Here is a 19,055-nt window from a genome sequence, read left to right as displayed (position 1 = left end):
GGATACGGTTTTTCATGATTTTCCTCATCAAGACAGTGTAATAATAATTTTGTGTGGCTGAACAGCCTGCTGCAAGTCTTTCACACGGATACGGTTTTTCATGATTTTCCTCATCAAGACAGGTAAATAACGGGCTGGTTTCAACGGACAATCTCAGATACATAATATGGAAACATTTAGAAAAATCTCACATATTTGCTTCAGACATTGGCAGACTGAGTTCACTAATTCCGTCATGGGAAGCGTGAGGGTTGCTGGGGGGGGGGGGGGGGGGGAGGGGTTGAAGGGAGGGATGGCGTCATGAAAGACACGTAGTCGAACAGGACAAGGGATGGATGAAAAAGAAAGGAAGATAAGGGCTTAACGTCCCGTCCATGTGAAGGTCATTGGAGACGGCGTACAACCTCGAATTGTTTCAAGGATGGGGAAGGAAACTGGGAGTGCTGTTTATCATCCTGATACTGCCTGTAGCAATTTAGGGAAATCACGGAAAACCTCAATCTGGATAACCGAACGCGGATTCGAATTAGAGTCCAGTGGACTGACCATCACTCGGTGCAAGGACGATAAAGAAGAAACCTATAGTTTCAGTTGGAATTCGAACCACATCGCGTGTCGCGCCTGGCGATTATACAAATCATTAATATGTTAGGTTAAAGGCATACTGAAAAACATACATGATGTCATCAATATTCTTTCCTACGACCTTTCGGTTTTCTTGCACGCGCTTTACCGCTAGATCACCACACCCGACATTTCAGTAGTAAAATTCTCGGCGAATGCTTACATTTACATGCAACACAAAATGACACCACAATAAAGTAAAAACAGGCTTATAAGGGTGGGAAAATACAGAACGCTGCAATAAAATTGCCAACCATGTCAGCCGTCTTGCTTTCTTTCTGTGAGGAGCACACAAAGATGGAGTCTACCGTGGAGATCCAAGAACATGAGACGATATGTGTCGACCAGTTGACGCAGCGTGCAACGCCATACCACATACCACCCACTTGTAACATGTCGTTATCCACCTGGGGAGCCGCGTGTGTTAACCCGACCGCTTCCTGGACGGGAAGGTTCACTGGCCCCAAATCGAATCCGCCTGGCAGGTAACGATATTTTAATTTCAATTTTTTAAATTTTTTATTTTAATTTATTGGCTTTCGGATCGTACTCATCCAGCCATCTCAGTAATGGAAAGACAATACGATAGCGAATTGGAGAAGATTTTCTTGTCACTTACGACTATACGAAAATAAGAACAACGCCTAGTCCACGAGCGTATAAATTCTCGGAGCCGCACGGGAGTCGAACCTGGGCCCCTTCGTTTAGCAATCAGCTGCGCTCACTGTGCAGCTACTGAGGCACTGAGACGGACGGCGGGCTGTGATGACATGTCGGTATGCTTGCCAGCCTGGATGTGGTTTTTAGGTGGTTTCCAACATCGCACTAGGTGAACACTGGATTGGTTCCCGTGATCCGCTTCAGATACACGCTACATGAATACATGCAGACAGATTGCGTACCCTATTCCTGTCCTGTAGAAGGTGGGGGGAGGGGAGTGGAGGGGACAGGAAGAGAGTGAACAGGATACTGATGACCGTCGGTGTTTGGTCTCCTTCTACACTTAACGAGCACAATATCATATCGTCTGTTCATATACTTTTCGAATGATAACAGTATTCTCTGCCTCGTGATGACTGGGTGTTGTGTGATGTCCTTAGGCTAGTTAGGTTTAAGTAGTTCTAAGTTCTAGGGACTGATGACCATAGATGTTAAGTCCCATAGTGCTCAGAGCCATTTGAACCATTTGATAACAGTAAACGACTACTTCAGCTAATGGGAAAGTGTATGTTTCTTTAACAGAAGTATATATTTTCATTGTGACATACAGTTATATCAGTCTGAGTAAAACGTGTAGTACATAAAATTATTTAGTCAGTTTAGTTACAATATCAAGAAATAACTGCAGTTACAGTCTCAGTCAGATATTTTACGGAACTACAGAAATCCTTTAGCAAGCATTCGGATGTTTTTCTACTAAGGAACAGATACAAACGTTCCTATTATCTGCGAGGGTAGAGCGCTTTTTCTATGTAGCGTGGAGTGGCGACGGCTCTTTTTTTTATGGTAACAAGTAAGAAGACGAAAGCCACGGTGCAGAATTAAATGTACACCTAAGTGACAATCACTGACAGAAATGAAAAGTATTACACCATGAATCACCAATCCTTTCTTTTTCACTTTGTGGAAACGGCTATCACATAAGGGATATTAAATGGTAAGATTTACATTATATCCGGTACTGATGTAATTCATCAACTTCATTCATTGTGACATGGAATCAAATCGACTCAAAATGACATCCTGGGAATATTTTTTTGCCATATCTTTAACTCTTGCTCTTTCAGTTCACGAAAATAGCTGGTTGGAAAGTGATGTGAAAGTATCACATCCCACAGATGCTATCTTAGTAAGAAATCCAAGGGCTGAAGAGGCCAGTCGAGGATACGTACATTTTAGCCGGCGTTTGTAGAAGGAACTGCTGCGCATTACATTGTATTATCCTGATGGAATATGCCATTCGGAACCCTGGTCACTAAAGCTACAATAACAGCGTTTACTATTCTTGCATACGTATTGGTAAACATTCAACATCCTTTCAACAATTACTAAATAAGTCCTGTTGATTATTCAATAGCTCATCACACCACGACTTCAGGAAGCGCGAAAGTACGGATTTCGAGAACCGGTGCTTCCCTTGATCGTTCACCAGGTCGTCAATTTATACGTTGGCGTCATCTGACGGTCACAAACAGAAGCGAGACGCATCACTGAGCACTGCAGAAATGCTACGCAGTGTCTCTGTTGACTCGTGAACTACAACATGCGTGCCTCTGTTGTTTGTGGAATGGGCAACGGTAAACGTAAACTCTTGACCTTAACTCAGCTTCCAGTAATGCTCTCCCGACGTTTCGTGGTGACATACTGTCTGTACACTCTGCCCGGATTTCAGCTGGTGTCATCCGTCTGTTCATGCAAGCCGGTCGAATAAACGTAACGTGTCTTGACGTAGTCCTTCTAGAAATTTTCTTGCCGTTTTTCTTTCCACAATGCTGTCCTGAGTCCACCTAATCATTGGTCGCTAGGAAGGATTGACCTTCATCAAAATTTCTATGCGATGTGTCGGTTCGCTACTCCCATTTCGTCATAGGTCGAACTTTCCCAGAGTTTGGAAGATGGCGATAAATTGCACGTGGATCTTCTCTGTGTTCCGATCCTCACCTGTAAAGTTCCAGGTGAGGTAGACGCATGCAACAGTTATCGCGTACTCACACCATTGTTCATCTGTAAAAATGGTACCATTACGTATCGAAAACAATGGTAATTACGTCACGTAGAGGTGACATTTTTATCAACATATTCCACGTGCATTATCAGTTTGGTACAATTCCGTTCACGTCTTCGTGGTGTACCATTTACCTCTTCCGTCAGTGTATTAGGAACAGTTTTGCTAAGGCATTGCCTCATACGCTAAAAAGTGACACAGTTCCATTCACAAACATCACAACGACCTAATATCTCTGTCAAAGGTAAGAGGAAATACGCAAATGGTTCAAATGGCTCTGAGCACTATGAGACTTAACATCTGAGGTCATCCGTCCCCTAGACTTAGAGCTACTTAAACCTAACTAACCTAAGGATATCACACACATCCATGCCCGAGGCAGGATTCGAACCTGCGACCGTAGCGGTCGCGCGGATCCAGACTGAAGCGCCTAGAACCGCTCGGCCACAGCGGCTGGCAGAAATACACACCTTCCATCTATCTTGTGGCTGCATTTAACGACGGAGCGTATCATGATAGCCTCTCAGTTTTAAGAAACTTGTCAGACATTTCAGCGGAAAGTTTCAACTTTAACAAGCGCTGTGTTTCATGGTGTACGTCTGTTGAACTCCTCGCTAATGATCTCGTCGCCGACGGGACGATAAGTACTAAACTTCTTTCCTTTCTTTCACTGTATCATGTGCTGCTAAAAAATACCCCGCAAAATTCGTATTGTTGATCACGTTTTGATTTACTTAATTCGGCTAAACATGCGTCATCAGTTATTAATGAGTCCAGCGACGCAATGGGCATGAAATCGTATACCGAACTGACTAAGTCACATTTACTTAAATTAAGGGTAAAAGTTACAAAACCTGACACCACGGGCTGTTTTTAAGACTTGATTGTTGGTGCAAAACAGAAACTGGTTATCTGTTCACATAAATCGGAATGTGATTAAATGTGAATATCTTAGTTTATTTAGGTTCTGTGCCATTAATATCCTCCAAAGATCATCTTGACTTGACTTCAAAAACAATTTGCCGCTCCATTTAAAAAGATTCTTGCTTCCATATCTGGGATTATACCAGATTTAAGCGTAGTAATCTTGTAACATAAATTGTACTACAATTACTGCAATCGCAGCAATACAAACATTTAACCATATGATAATGCTTACGGGCTGAGGATTGCACCATCTAAACTGCATCTGCATCTACATCTACATCTGCATTTACATACATTCTCAACAAGCCACCATACGGTGCATGATGGGGGGAACCTTGTACCACTACTACTCATTTCTTTCCTGGTCCACTCTCAAATGCAGAGAGGGGAAAACGACTGTCTGTATGCCTCCATAAGAGCCCTAATTGCTCTTACGTTTATGGTCCTTACGCAAGATGTACATCGGCGACAGTAGCATCAGTCTACAATCAGCTCCAAATAATGCCAGCGTTTTAAATTTTCTCTCTAGTTTTCCTTGAACAGAACGTCGCCTTCCATCCAGGGATTCCCATTCGAGTTCCCGAAGCATTTCCGCAATAATTGCATATTAATCGAACCTACGTAACAGATCTTTAAGAATGCTTCTGAATTACTTCCATGTCTTCCTTTAATGCGACCTAGAGTGGATCCCAAGCACTCGAGAAGTACTCAAGAAATTGTCGCTCTAGTGTTCCCCTTTGCAGATATACCGAAGTTGAAAATTCGCCTTCCTCACAAATAACCCTTATATGCTCGGTCCAATTCAAATCGCTTTGGAACGTTAGGTTCAGATATTTAATCGACCTGACTGTGCCAAGCGGTGTTGTCGTCTTCCGTCCACAGACTGGTTTGATTCAGCTCTCCATGCTGCTCTACCCTGTGCTAGTATCTTCATCTCCAAGTAACTACTGCACCCTACATGCTTCTGAATCTGCGTAGTGTATTCGTCTCTTGGTCTCTCTCTACGACTTTTACCCTCCCCTCTTCTCTCCAGTACTAAATGGGCGATTCCTGATGCCTCAGAATGCGTCCTACAAACCGATTCGTTCCTCTAGTAGGGTTATACCCCAAATTCCTCTTCTTCCTATTTCTGTTCACTTCCTACTCATTAGTTATGTGAACTACCCATCTAATTTTCAGCATTCTCCTCTAGAACCACATACCAAAAATTATATTCTCTTCTTGTCTAAACTTTTTATCGTCCATTTTTCACTTCCACACATGGCTGCATTCCACACATTCAGAAAGGACTTTCTGAAACTTAAATCTATACTCGATGTTAACAAATTTCTCTTTTTCAGAAACGCTATTCTTGCCATTGCCCATTCTACATTTTTTTATTCTTCCTACTTTGACCATCATCAGTTGCTTTCCAAATAGAAAAACTCGTCTACTACTTTAAGTGCCTCATTTCCTGATCTAATTCTCTCAGTATCACCCAATTTACATTCCATTATCCCTGTTCTGCTTTTGTTCTTTTTCATCTAATATCCTTCAAGACACTGTCCATGCCGTTCAATTGCTCCTCCAAGTCCTTTGCTCTCTCTGACAGAATTACAACGTCATCGGCGAACCTCAAAGTTTTTATTTCTTCTCCCTGGACTTTAATTTTTACTCCTAACTTTTCTTTTGTTTCATTCACTGCTTCCTCAATACACAGATTGAATATCATCGGGGATAGACCAGAATCCCGTCTCACTCGCTTCTCAAACACTGCTCCTCTTTCACACTCTTCGACTCTTATAACTAACATTTGATTTCAGTACAAATTGTAAACAGCCTTCCGCTCTCTGTATTTTACCCTTTCCACCTGTAGAATATGAAAGCAAGTACTCCAGTCAGCATCGTCAAAAGCTTTCTCTAAGCCTACAAATGCGATAAACGCAGATGTGCCTTTCCTTACTTAACCTATGTTGTCTGAGAAATCGTAGGGTGTTCCTACGTTTCTCCGGAATCCAAACTGATCTCCCCCGCGGTCGGCTTCTACAAGTTTTTCTATTCTTTTGTGAAGGATTCGTGTTGGTAATTTCAAATCGTGAATTATTAAACTGATAGTTCGGTAATTTTCACACCTGCCAGCATCTGCTTTTTTTGGAATTGGAATTATTATATTCTTCTTCAAGTCTGAGTGCATATCGCCTATCTCATACATCTTCCTCACTGGATGAAAGAGTTTTGTCACGGTTGGCCCTCTCAACGCTATCACTAACTCTAATGGAATGCTATCTACTCTCGGAGCCTCGTTTCGTCTTAAGTCTTTCAGTGATTTGTCAAATTCTTCAAGCAGTATCAAATATCTCTTCTCATCTTCATCTACGTCATCTTCCATTTCCATAATATTGTACTCAAGTACACCTCTCTTGTATAGACCCTCTATATACTCTTTCCACCTTTCTGCTTTCCCTTCTTTGCTTAGGAAAGATTTTCCATCTGCGCATTTTTCTCCTAAGCTCTCTTTAATTTTCCTGTAGGCAGCATCTATCTTACCCATAGTTATCTATGCTTCTACATCCTTACATTTGTCCTCTAGCCATTCCTGCTTAGCCATTTTGCACTTCCTGTCAATCTCATTGTTAGTCGTTTGTATTCCCTTTCGCCTGCTTCATTTATTGCATTTTTATATTTTCTCCTTTCATCGATTAAATTCAAGATGTGTTACCCAAAGATTTCTACTGCCCCTCGTCTTTTTACCTACTTGATCCTCGCTACCTTCACTATTTCACCTCTCAAATCTACTCTTTCTTCTTCTATTTAATTCCTTTCCTCTGTTTTTGTTAATCGTCCCCTAAAGCTTTCTATGAAACTCTACAACTTCTTGTTGTTTCAGTGTATCCTTGTCCCATAACCATCAATTCCTGCCTTTTTGCAGTTTCTTAAGTTTTAATCTGCGGTTCATAACAAATAAACTGTGGTCGGAGTTCACATTTGCTCCTAGAAGTGTCTCACAATTTAAAACGTGATTCCGAAATCTCTGTCTTACCGTTATATAATCAATCTGAAATCTTCTGGCGTATCCAGGTCTCTTCCACGTATGCAAATTTCTTTCATGATTCTTAAACCACTTGAATTTTGTTTGATAATTAGCGTTGTCGGTCGAAGACGTCCGGTAAGGGAAGTCACCCTCATTCTGTCAACGGCCAAGTCGAAGTGGGTGGAGGAGCCGATAGAGGTTCAAGGCACTCTCTTGTAGTTGAGGTAGGAAACTGCCCCTAAAGGCTGAGAAATCAGACGTGATCACAGCACGAGGATGCAGAACGCAATGGAAAGCACTGCATTAAAGACGTATAACGTGTATCCAAAGGACATGTAGTCTGTAATTGGCAAAAGATTCTGGAATAGTCCCCCATTCGTATCTCCGGGAGGGAACTGCCAAAGGGGATGTGAACATGAGAGGGTTTTTCTGGGCGCACGACAGCAAGGGAAATTCAAAGGCTGAGTTAAGATGTAGTAGGGGTTATTTAAGTGAAATGGAAAGAAGACAAGGATTTCTGGTCATGAGTATAAGGTAATATCAGCAGCAGCAGAAAATGGTGGCCCTGAGCACTATGGGACTTAACTTCTCAGGTCATCAGTCCCCTAGAACTTAGAACTACTTAAACCTAACTAACCTAAGGACATCACACACATCCATGCCCGAGGCAGGATTCGAACCTGCGACCGTAGCGATCACGTGGCTCCAGACTGTAGCGCCTTTAACCGCTTGGCCACACTGGCCGGCCAGAAAATGGTAAAACGGGGGTAGGATTCGTTATGAATTAGAAGGTAGGATAGAGAGTGTGTTACAGTGAACAGTTCAGTGAGAGTTCTCTAAGGCTATAGATACAGTAATAAGGAATAGCTCAGTAGGTTGTACAGTTGAAGAGGAATGGACATCTCTGAGAAGAGCAATCATAGAATTTGAAAGAAAAACATTGGTACAAAGGAGGTAACTGAATATCCATGGGTAACGGAAGAAATAATTCAGTTGATCTGAGAAAGAAGGAAGTACAAAAATGTTCAGGGGTGTTGAGAAATACAAATCGCAAAGGAATGAAATAAATAGGAAGTGCAGAGATGATAGGACGAAACGGTTGCATAAAAAATGTGAAGAAACCGAAAAAGAAATTATTCTCGGAGGGACTGACTCAGCATATAAAAAAGTCAAAGCAACCTTCAGTGAAATTAACAGCAACGGCGGTAACGTTAAGAGAGCAATGGAAATTCTACTTTTAAATACAGGAGAGAGAGACAGGATATGTGGCAATATTACATCGAAAGCGTCTGAGAGGGGTAAGGCTTGTCTAATGTGATCGAAGAAAAAACAGGAGTGGATAGGGAAGATATAGGGCATCTAGTATTAGAATCTGAATTTAAAAGAGCATTGGAAGACTTAAGATCAAATAAGAAAGAAGGGATAGGAAACATTCCATCAGAGTTTCTAAACTCACTGGGGGGATGGGGGCGGGGGGGGGGGGGGGGGGGAAGTGGCAACGAAATGACAAATCACGTTGGTGTGCGGAATGTATGAGTCTGGCGATGTACTATCTGACTTTCTGAAAAATGCGCACAATTTCGAAGGCTGCAAGAGCTGACAATTGCGAGAATTATCGCACAGTTAGCTTAGTAGCACACGCATTCAAGATTCTTACAAGAATAATATACAGAAGAATGGAAAGGAAAATTGAAGATGTGTTAGAAGAGGATCAGTTTGGCTTTGGGAAAGGTAAAGGCATCAGAGAGGCAGTTCTGACGTTGCGGTTGATAATGGAAGGAAGATCTAAAGAAACTCAGGACATGTTCATACGACTTTCGACCTGGAAAAACCATTCCACACTGTCAAATGTTGCAAGATATTCGAAATCCTGAGAAATATAGGGGTAATATACAGGGTGGCGCAGATGGATCGGGTGGTTTTAAAATACTTGTCAAACTGTCAATTGTAAAGGTATTGGATTGAAATAAAGTGCAAAACGTGTAGTTACAATGGAAGTTTATTAACAAAAAAATAGTAATGTTAGTTTTTAAAAATTACATCCATCAAATGCCCTCCTTCTCGAGCGACGCATTCTTGGAGTCGGTCCTTAACGTTCCGCATTGCCCGCTCAAGCACATCACCAGGAGTTGATGTGATTTCGGTGTGAATTGCTGCCTTCAACTCCTGAATGGTCCGGGGTTTGTTCATGTAGACCCTTGCTTTTAAATAGCCCCATAAGAAAAAGTCACATACCGTGAGGTCCGGCGAGCGAGGGGGCCAATGGACATCTCCATTACCGGAAATCAAACGGCCAGGGAACAGAGCGCGTACAGCTTGCATTGATATCCTAGCGGTATGTGCAGTTGCCCCGTCTTGTTGGAACCACATATTGCCCATGTCGTAATTGTTCTCTTCAAGTTGTGGGAGAAGAAAATCTTCAATCATGTTCACATAACGCTGCGAATTAACAGTAACCGCCTGCTCCCTTTCATTTTCAAAAAAGTAAGGACCAATTATCCCTACCTTAGAAACCCCACACCAAACCGTCACTTTATCACTATGGAGAGGCCGTTGGTGTAGATCTCTTGGGTTAGTGTCGGCCCAGTAACGGCAATTTTGCTTGTTTACGTATCCGTTAATGTGAAAGTGAGCCTCGTCAGACATCATGATAATCAGGTTTACATCTTCCAATAACTCCAACATCTGTTGGCTAAACTGAAGCCTTTGAAGATGGTCTGTTGGGAGAATCTTCTGTACCAACAGGATTTTATAGGGGTGGAATTTCAGTTCTTCGTTAAGAATCCTTTGAAGGCTCCGACGTGACATTCCAAGAGCTTGAGCACGACGTCTCGTTGATCGACGTGGGCTCGCAGTGACATCGCGTCTCACACGCTCCACGTTCTCAGGCGTTGTTATTGTTGGCGTTCTAGGCGTCCATTTTGGAGCACATGAACCAGTAGTGCGGAAATTATGCACCCAACTCAATATCGTATCTCGCTTAGGAACACTACCGCGAGGTGGGATGTTGAAACGCCGGCGAAAGGCACGCGTCACAGCAACAATTGACTCGTTATTGCGTATGAACTCTTCCACTGCGAAAACACGATGCTCAACGGACCACGTAGCCATCGCGACTGACTGCCAGCCTGCAACTGAAACTTCCCGTCCCCCCCCACCACAGGACGAAGTCGCCGAACACCTGGCTCCCCCCCTCCAGACGTACAGTCCACTTCAAAACCACCCGATCCATCTGCGCCACCCTGTACATTATGTACAAGTGTCAAGAGGGAATAATAAGAAAGGACGACGAAGAACGATGTTCTCGGATTAAATAGGGTGTAAGACAGGGATATAGTCTATCGCCCCTACTGTACAATCTGTACATCGAAGAAGGAATGACAGAAATAAAAGAAAGGTTCAAGAGTGGAGTTCAAATTGAATGTGAAAAGACATCAGCGACAATATTTGCTTATGACTTTGCTATCCTGAGTGAAAGGGAAGGAGAATTACAGAATATGCTGAATAAAATGAACAGTCTTATGAGTACAGAATATGGATTGAGGTGAAATCGAAGAAAGAGTTGAGTAAAGAGAAGTAGGAGAAATGAGAATAGCGAGAACTTAACATCAGGATTGATCGTCACGAGGTAGATGAAGTTAACGAATTCAGAACCTAAGCAGCAAAATAACCAACGACGGGCGGGGCAAGGAGGACACAAGAAGCAGAATAGCTTTGGAAAAAAGGGTATTCCTGGCTCAGAGAAGTCTACTAGTATCAAACGTAGGTCTTAATTTGAGGTAGAAAGTTCTCAGAATGTACGTCTGGAGCACAGAATTGTATGGTTGTGAAAAATGGACTTTGGGAAAATCGGAACAGAAGAGAATCGAAGCATTTGGGATGTGGAGCTAGAGACGAATGCTGTAAAGTAGGTGGACTGGTATCTAGTGCTACAGAGGAATGTTGTAAAGTAAGTGGACTGATAAGGTAAGGAAATACGAGGTTCTGCGCAGAATCGGAGAGGAAACGAATATGTGGAAACACTGACAAAGAGAAGGTACCGGATGATAGTGCATCTGTTAAGACATGAGGGAATGACTTCCACGGTACTAGAGGGAGGTGTAGAAGGCAAAAATGTTGAGAAAGACAGAGAATGGATTATTTCCAGCAAATAATTGTGGACGTAGGTTGCAAGTGCTACTCTGAGATGAAGAGGTTGGCACAGGAGAGGAACTCGAGGCGGACAGCATCAAAACAACCAGGACACTGATGTCTCAGAAAAAAAGTGTAGTTATGATTAAATTATGCTCTGTGCAAAATTCTGCCTGGCGGCTTCTTTTTTCATGCCTTTCACCCAGTCCATACTTTTCCTTCTCTTACTATCGAATCCAAGTCCCTCCCGCATTATTTATGGTAATATAAAATATCTTTCTTTTTCTTTTTATTTGAATGTCGTTATTAGGTGGTGGGCTTTTCTCAAAATTAATTGCTAGTTTGGTTACTAGCTTAATTTTGATTTTTTCTTGGATATCAATTAAAATGCTTTTTATAAGACGGTTTGTTCAATGAAAGTTAATTCTTAGCAAAATCATTAATCACGTTAATAATTGTAAGACACACTGGTCTTGTAACACGTTACATATAAGTTGAAAAATGAAATAAACTATTTTAGGTTCTTGCCTCGGCTAAACGTTTTTGCTCAAACACGAGATCTCTGATTATTATTTGCATTTTCCCACACACGCGCGAGAGAATAATTTCATACCATTTTGTTTTGTAACGGATTGTAGTCAGTCGTGGCTCTGTATATCGGCTGTTACACCGAAAATAAAAATTTTAAAGCTATGTCTTTCGTTGCAGCGGCTGTGAAAAAAATGTGTTATAATTGAAGCGGGCGAAGAATTCGCTTCCGCTAATTTCATAAATTAAAACTGCCACGTAATGGCGGCTGTGGCTGCAATTCTTGCACTGAAAATAACTTGAATTGCTGATATTCAAAGGAAGCGGACATGAGATAGGGTTCACCTCTTACAATTAAAAGTGAATAATAGCATGAAACTAATATATTATATGATTACGTGTACAATAATGCTTGCATTCAACTACACTCGCCAGGATGTCTGACTACTCGCATCGAAGGCAGAGAGAGAGAGAGAGAGAGAGAGAGAGAGAGAGAGTGAGTGATAACGGATAAAAGATGGTTCCTTTTCCAATTAAGTGGTCCATTATTGTCAGAGTGAATCGTTTTTATTCTTTGCATACGAAAATAACTGCACAGAATTTTATATGACAATAAGAATAATACACATGAGAGAAAATTACATATCGCCTGAGCGGTTAATGTTCGCGTATAAACCAATATTAATTTTTTTAAATACCACTTTCAAGTTTTTGTAATATTTCTACTGGGGACGGTACATCCCTTATGACTACTACATTTTCCTCTCCCTTTACTATCTGAGTAATTGTTAAGCATCTTCATGTTTTTGCTGCGTAAAGATTGTTCCATAAATTTCTGTCGTGCAGCCGCATAAATTCAGCTTCTTTTTATGGACAATCTGAATAATTCCTTTTATCTCATATACGTTTCTTCAAACTCTTCCTCATCTGAGGAGCTCGTTGGCACATGAACTCTTTCTTCTCTGGTGGGTGGGGCTTCGCGTCTATCTTGGCTACTATAATGGATTTACTATGCTGTTCATAGGAGCTTATGCGCGTTTCTATTTTTTATTTATTATTAAACCAACTCCTGCATTATCCCTGTTTGATTTTGTATTTATAATTTTATATTCACCTGAACAGAAATCCTGCTATTCCTATCACCGAACGTCACTAATTCCCACTATTTCCCTATTTTGAATTTACTAACCTACCTGCCCAATTAAGGGATCTGATACTCCACGCTCCGATTCGTAAAACGCACCCCGCCCTTGAAGCATGGACCTTGCCATTGGTGGGGAGTTTTTCGTGCTTGAAGTGGGACCACAGCCTTTTCAGTAGTTGCAGGGACAACAGTCCGGTTGACTGACTGATTTGTCCTTATAACATCAACCAAAACAGTATTGCTGTGCCGGTACTGAGAATGCCTGAAAGCAAGAGAAATTCCTCTACTGTGTCAAGTAGCACACTGCTAATGTTGTATTCGTACAATACGGGATTGTTTTGCCTACTCATCTGCATTAATTTACATGTTTCTACATTTTGAGGTAGCTGCTATTCATCACATCAATTAGAAATTTTGTCTAAGTCATCTTGTATCCTCATACAATCATTCAACTCCGATACAATCCTGTATACCACAGCATCATCAGCAAACGGCTGCAGATTGCTGCTCACCCTGTCCGACAAATCATTTGTGTACATAGAGAAAAACAGCGGTCGAACAATATCAAACTCAGAACGATGAATCATCGCTTGAATATTGCATGTTAAGTCATAGTAAGATCGATTCAGTAAAATCATCGATACATGAAATAAGTTCAAAATGTAATAAAATATATTCCATGATGATTATTAACGAACGAACTACTTAAAATTATTTGAATGACACTAATTACTTTATGATTTTAAGAATGAAGGCATTTTGTAAGTACTTCAGTTGCTGAGCCAGTTTAAATGCCTGAAACTGGTGACCCGGTGCCCAGTTCCCAGTTGCAGCTTCCAGGGACAACAATAATTTGATTTTTAGTATTTCATCTAATTATTGACGAATTTAAAAATCAGAGCGCTATCGTAATCTTCACATTAACACATACAATCTTACGTTGGTAGTATAACACAATGAGTCAGTTATTAAAGTTAGAAACTGTGCATACGTTTTGAGGCAGCGTACGTAACGGTATGCAAATTACCCGGAACATTTTCATCCAGTATTAGAGAATGAACGCACGTGGCGACTTCCAACAAGCTTTACATATAATTTCAAATTTCCTCGAAACTTTTTCTGACCCCCACGCCCCAGCAAAAGAAAGAAATGATGACGGTAAAAATGTGAGTGAATCGCTTTCAGTTTCGTTGTTCAAGCTTGAAACGTCGGTGGAAGGCATAATGTTTTGATTTATCTTCAATGCCGACTCCACTCGTAAAACATTTTCCTTACAGAATCCTCATATAACATTGAGTTTACCTACACAATTTTATTATTGTACTACACATAATCGAGGAGGTATGTCGTCATAACCTTTGAGGTACATGGAAAACTAACTTTTCTTAAAAGAGAGCGCAGATGCTTCATAAAATACTCACCTTCAGCCATGTAAATTTTACTTGCATGACGTCAGATATTAACACTTAAACTCATTTGTAAATGAATCAATCATTTGAAACTAATTCATTCACATGAGTTTGATTGTTTAAGCCGTGGGAATAGGAAGGTTACTGGTGTTAATTTTAAATTACTGTCACACACAATTTGAATGGCTCAATTTCATTACAAATACTGCATGGGGGCTTAATTAAATATAATGCAAATAATTTTAATTTTTTGATTTAGTAGCTGTATGTCCGGCTACGAAGTCTCGTAAACGGTTGGCCCTGACTAGTTTTAGTACGCAGTCTGACTGCATAGAATAACAAGGAATGAAAGAAAATTTTCGTTAACACAATTAATTAATTAATTAAGTCCCCAGCAACTATAAAACCTACGAAACCAAAACACAAGTGTAATTGTTCTGTGTGTGGAAGTGTGATTCAACGTACACATCTGGCATGGTTCTTCTTCAATAAGACAAGAAATTTTAAATACCATTTATACTGAAGTAATTAAAAAAATAGAAATACTATAATTGCGTAACGAAACCAGAATTACACTCTAATACAAGAACACAAACCAGATGCTTTGTTGACTGAACCTGTAATGACGCATTATTTAAGACATTGAGATAATAAAAAGAAAAGGAATTTTTTTTTTTTTACCTTCATATGTATTGACGAAAAGCACTCTGATCATTACAATATCTCCATTCGAATAACATCTGCTGTCTAGCCCATCAAACAACTGCATAAAACATGGAACAAGCACTCCTTACTACAACATCTCAACACCGACTCACTACTACCACATCTCAACAAGCACTCTCCACCACGACTTCTCGACAAGAACTTTCCACTACGACATATCAGCAAGCACTCTCCACCACGACTTCTCGACAAGAACTCTAGTGTAGGCGGCTGAATAATTTTGGTGCAATCTCTGGCGCTGTGGCTCAGTGCCCTTCCTCCACAGTCCAGAATTTGATGGTATTTTTGCCAGCATTGGTGGTGAAAATACCACCAAATTCGTCCACAAAAATACAGACAAAAATAAAAGATAATATTAATACGTAAATATCTCATAATTAGATAAAATTTTGGCTTTGCACTGACCTTTCAATAACCTAATACACTCCTGGAAATGGAAAAAAGAACACATTGACACCGGTGTGTCAGACCCACCATACTTGCTACGGACACTGCGAGAGGGCTGTACAAGCAATGATCACACGCACGGCACAGCGGACACACCAGGAACCGCGGTGTTGGCCGTCGAATGGCGCTAGCTGCGCAGCATTTGTGCAACGCCGCCGTCAGTGTCAGCCAGTTTGCCGTGGCATACGGAGCTCCATCGCAGTCTTTAACACTGGTAGCATGCCGCGACAGCGTGGACGCGGGTGGACGTACCGCCGAATTGCTCAACACGTGGGGCGTGAGGTCTCCACAGTACATCGATGTTGTCGCCAGTGGTCGGCGGAGGGTGCACGTGCCCGTCGACCTGGGACCGGACCGCAGCGACGCACGGATGCACGCCAAGACCGTAGGATCCTACGCAGTGCCGTAGGGTACCGCACCGCCACTTCCCAGCAAATTAGGGACACTGTTGCTCCTGGGGTATCGGCGAGGACCATTCGCAACCGTCCCCACGAAGCTGGGCTACGGTCCCGCACACCGTTAGGCCGTCTTCCGCTCACGCCCCAACATCGTGCAGCCCGCCTCCAGTGGTGTCGCGACAGGCGTGAATGGAGGGACGAATGGAGACATGTCGTCTTCAGCGATGAGAGTCGCTTCTGCCTTGGTGCCAATGATGGTCGTATGCGTGTTTGGCGCCGTGCAGGTGAGCGCCACAATCAGGACTGCATACGACCGAGGCACACAGGGCCAACACACGGCAGCATGGTGTGGGGAGCGATCTCCTACACTGGCCGTACACCACTGGTGATCGTCGAGGGGCACTGAATAGTGCACGGTACATCCAAACCGTCATCGAACCCATCGTTCTACCATTCCTAGATCGGCAAGGGAACTTGCTGTTCCAACGGGACAATGCACGTCCGCATGTATCCCGTGCCACCCAACGTGCTCTAGAAGGTGTACGTCAACTACCCTGGCCAGCAAGATCTCCGGATCTGTCCCCCATTGAGCATGTTTGGGACTGGATGAAGCGTCGTCTCACGCGGTCTGCACGTCCAGCACGAACGCTGGTCCAACTGAGGCGCCAGGTGGAAATGGCATGGCAAGCCGTTCCACAGGACTACATCCAGCATCTCTACGATCGTCTCCATGGGAGAATAGCAGCCTGCATTGCTGCGAAAGGTGGATATACACTGTACTAGTGCCGACATTGTGCATGCTCTGTTGCCTGTGTCTATGTGCCTGTGGTTCTGTCAGTGTGATCATGTGATGTATCTGACCCCAGGAATGTGTCAATAAAGTTTCCCCTTCCTGGGACAATGAATTCACGGTGTTCTTATTTCAATTTCCAGGAGTGTATTTAGGAGATAAGTCGGTACCACTTATCTGGGATTAGGAAGGGAAAACAGACAAAACACACTCACTCATCTTTCATCCACATTAAGTACTATTGTGTAATTGAATAGTGTTAACTGTGTAAATGCAATTCTGTCCAAATTTGATGTTCAACTTGTGTATCAAGTAGTAGTGGCAGCAATGTATAACAGTCAATAATAGTTAGTCAACGTCATAGTCATCATGTCAAGACCAATGTTTGCCAAGCCAGATCAAAATGTACGGTTGCTGAACAACTGTCAGCGAGCCAAGATATGCAAATGCTTGCTCTCTCCAAAAAAAAGTATGTACTGCTTATTGATTTAACAAAGTGTGTGTAGACAATCTTCCTTCCACTTTAGTGTTCTAGGCTGCCATCTTCATCCTCCTTGTTCCATATAAACCAACAAAAAAAAATGCTCCTCACTTACTTTACCTCTTATCCACCAAAACTCCAATAATCATTAGCATCGCATCATCTTAATACTTCAATAATTCCTCTTACGTCGATACATCTAAACCTTATCATCAATATCATTTACCTTACCTCTTGTCCACCAAAACTCAAATAATCATCAACTTCACATAATCTCAATACCTCAATAATACCTCTTCAATACGTCGATACATATAAACCTTAGCACCAATATCATTTCACTTCCATAACAACTCTTTACTCTAGTCAGTCTCCTCGAACAAGTACAGATAAAATCCTAGTGCAAACTTCAGTTCATCATCCCATACAATCCGAAGACACAATGTCCACACACATCTGTGTAGTCCACCTGACCCAAATCTTCTACTCATTATGAATTATAAAATACATTTTGGTTACCTTGTCCATCATTAAACATAAGAAATGCATACATGACCTCTAACAGCCTTTAGTTTGAATAACTTTCAGTAAGTACGTACGAGTACGGAGTGTGAATGATCAAAATATTTCAGTGTGTACACCACTTCAAGAATTATGACAAAATATAAGCAAACATGTGGAGTATCTCTTGTGTCAAGTGTCACTTCCTATTTCAATTGCTCACGAAGAATGCAGTGTAATAAGTGTCAATGGTCTAACCCTAGTGTTGGTAAGTCATGTCGTTAGCTTCCTTCCTATTAGCATAAATTTATACAGCTTCCATAAAACCTCCAGCTCATGTGACATCTATGAAGCTTCTTGTAATAATGTCGTTCGTCGAATTATAGCAGTTCATTTTCTTATCTTAAAAATATAAGGCACTGAGCGTAAGCAAAACATGCAATAGCGAGTAAATATACCAGTAAAGAACAGAATGTCAATAAGTGGATGCAGCACAATCCCTACAACGAGGCTCTGCCAAGCGAATAATGTATAATTAATACCATAGTGTGACCTAAACTCTATGTTTGTACACAGTATATCAGCATTTCTATATACCAAATTAAAGAGTAGTTAAGACAACAAACAGAAATGTATAAATATGCAATCCATACGCACAGCAGCAAATATGTATCTTACATAATAAACAGGTCATTAGCATCATATCAGCATAAGCAAATAAATGTTCATATGTAATCTTAATAAGTAAACACGAAGGCGCAAGCAGATAAATCACAAAGTATAACTTACACACATATCCATAGTCAGCACAATTAATCAGGTGACAAATATAATTTAAATAAATAAGCACAGCAGGCACATAATAAAGAAATATGACATCGGTGAAAAAGCATAGCAGCCAAGCGATGCATAGTATACATAAGTAACAACCCTGTTCATTAATCAATCATTGTCAAAATCAGTAAATGTACACAAGCACGTCGCTTCACAAGTAAATTCCTAGAACATAAAATTAGCACAAAGTATAAATCACGTAATCGTGAGCAGCAAATTACGTCTAAAGTACGTACCTAAGTGGAAATATGTTACCTGAAAAATAAATTCAATTAATAGTTACCTTTTTAGTTTATTAGTTTCTTTTTCGAAATTACATTCTTCCTGAAATTTTCCCCATAGCAAGTCGTCTTAACGTCGGAAACGCACAGAATTTACCT

This window comes from Schistocerca serialis, chromosome 1 (genome assembly GCF_023864345.2).
Source record: "Schistocerca serialis cubense isolate TAMUIC-IGC-003099 chromosome 1, iqSchSeri2.2, whole genome shotgun sequence".
Classification (NCBI taxonomy): domain Eukaryota; kingdom Metazoa; phylum Arthropoda; class Insecta; order Orthoptera; family Acrididae; genus Schistocerca; species Schistocerca serialis.
Note: the sequence above shows the minus strand (reverse complement) of the source record.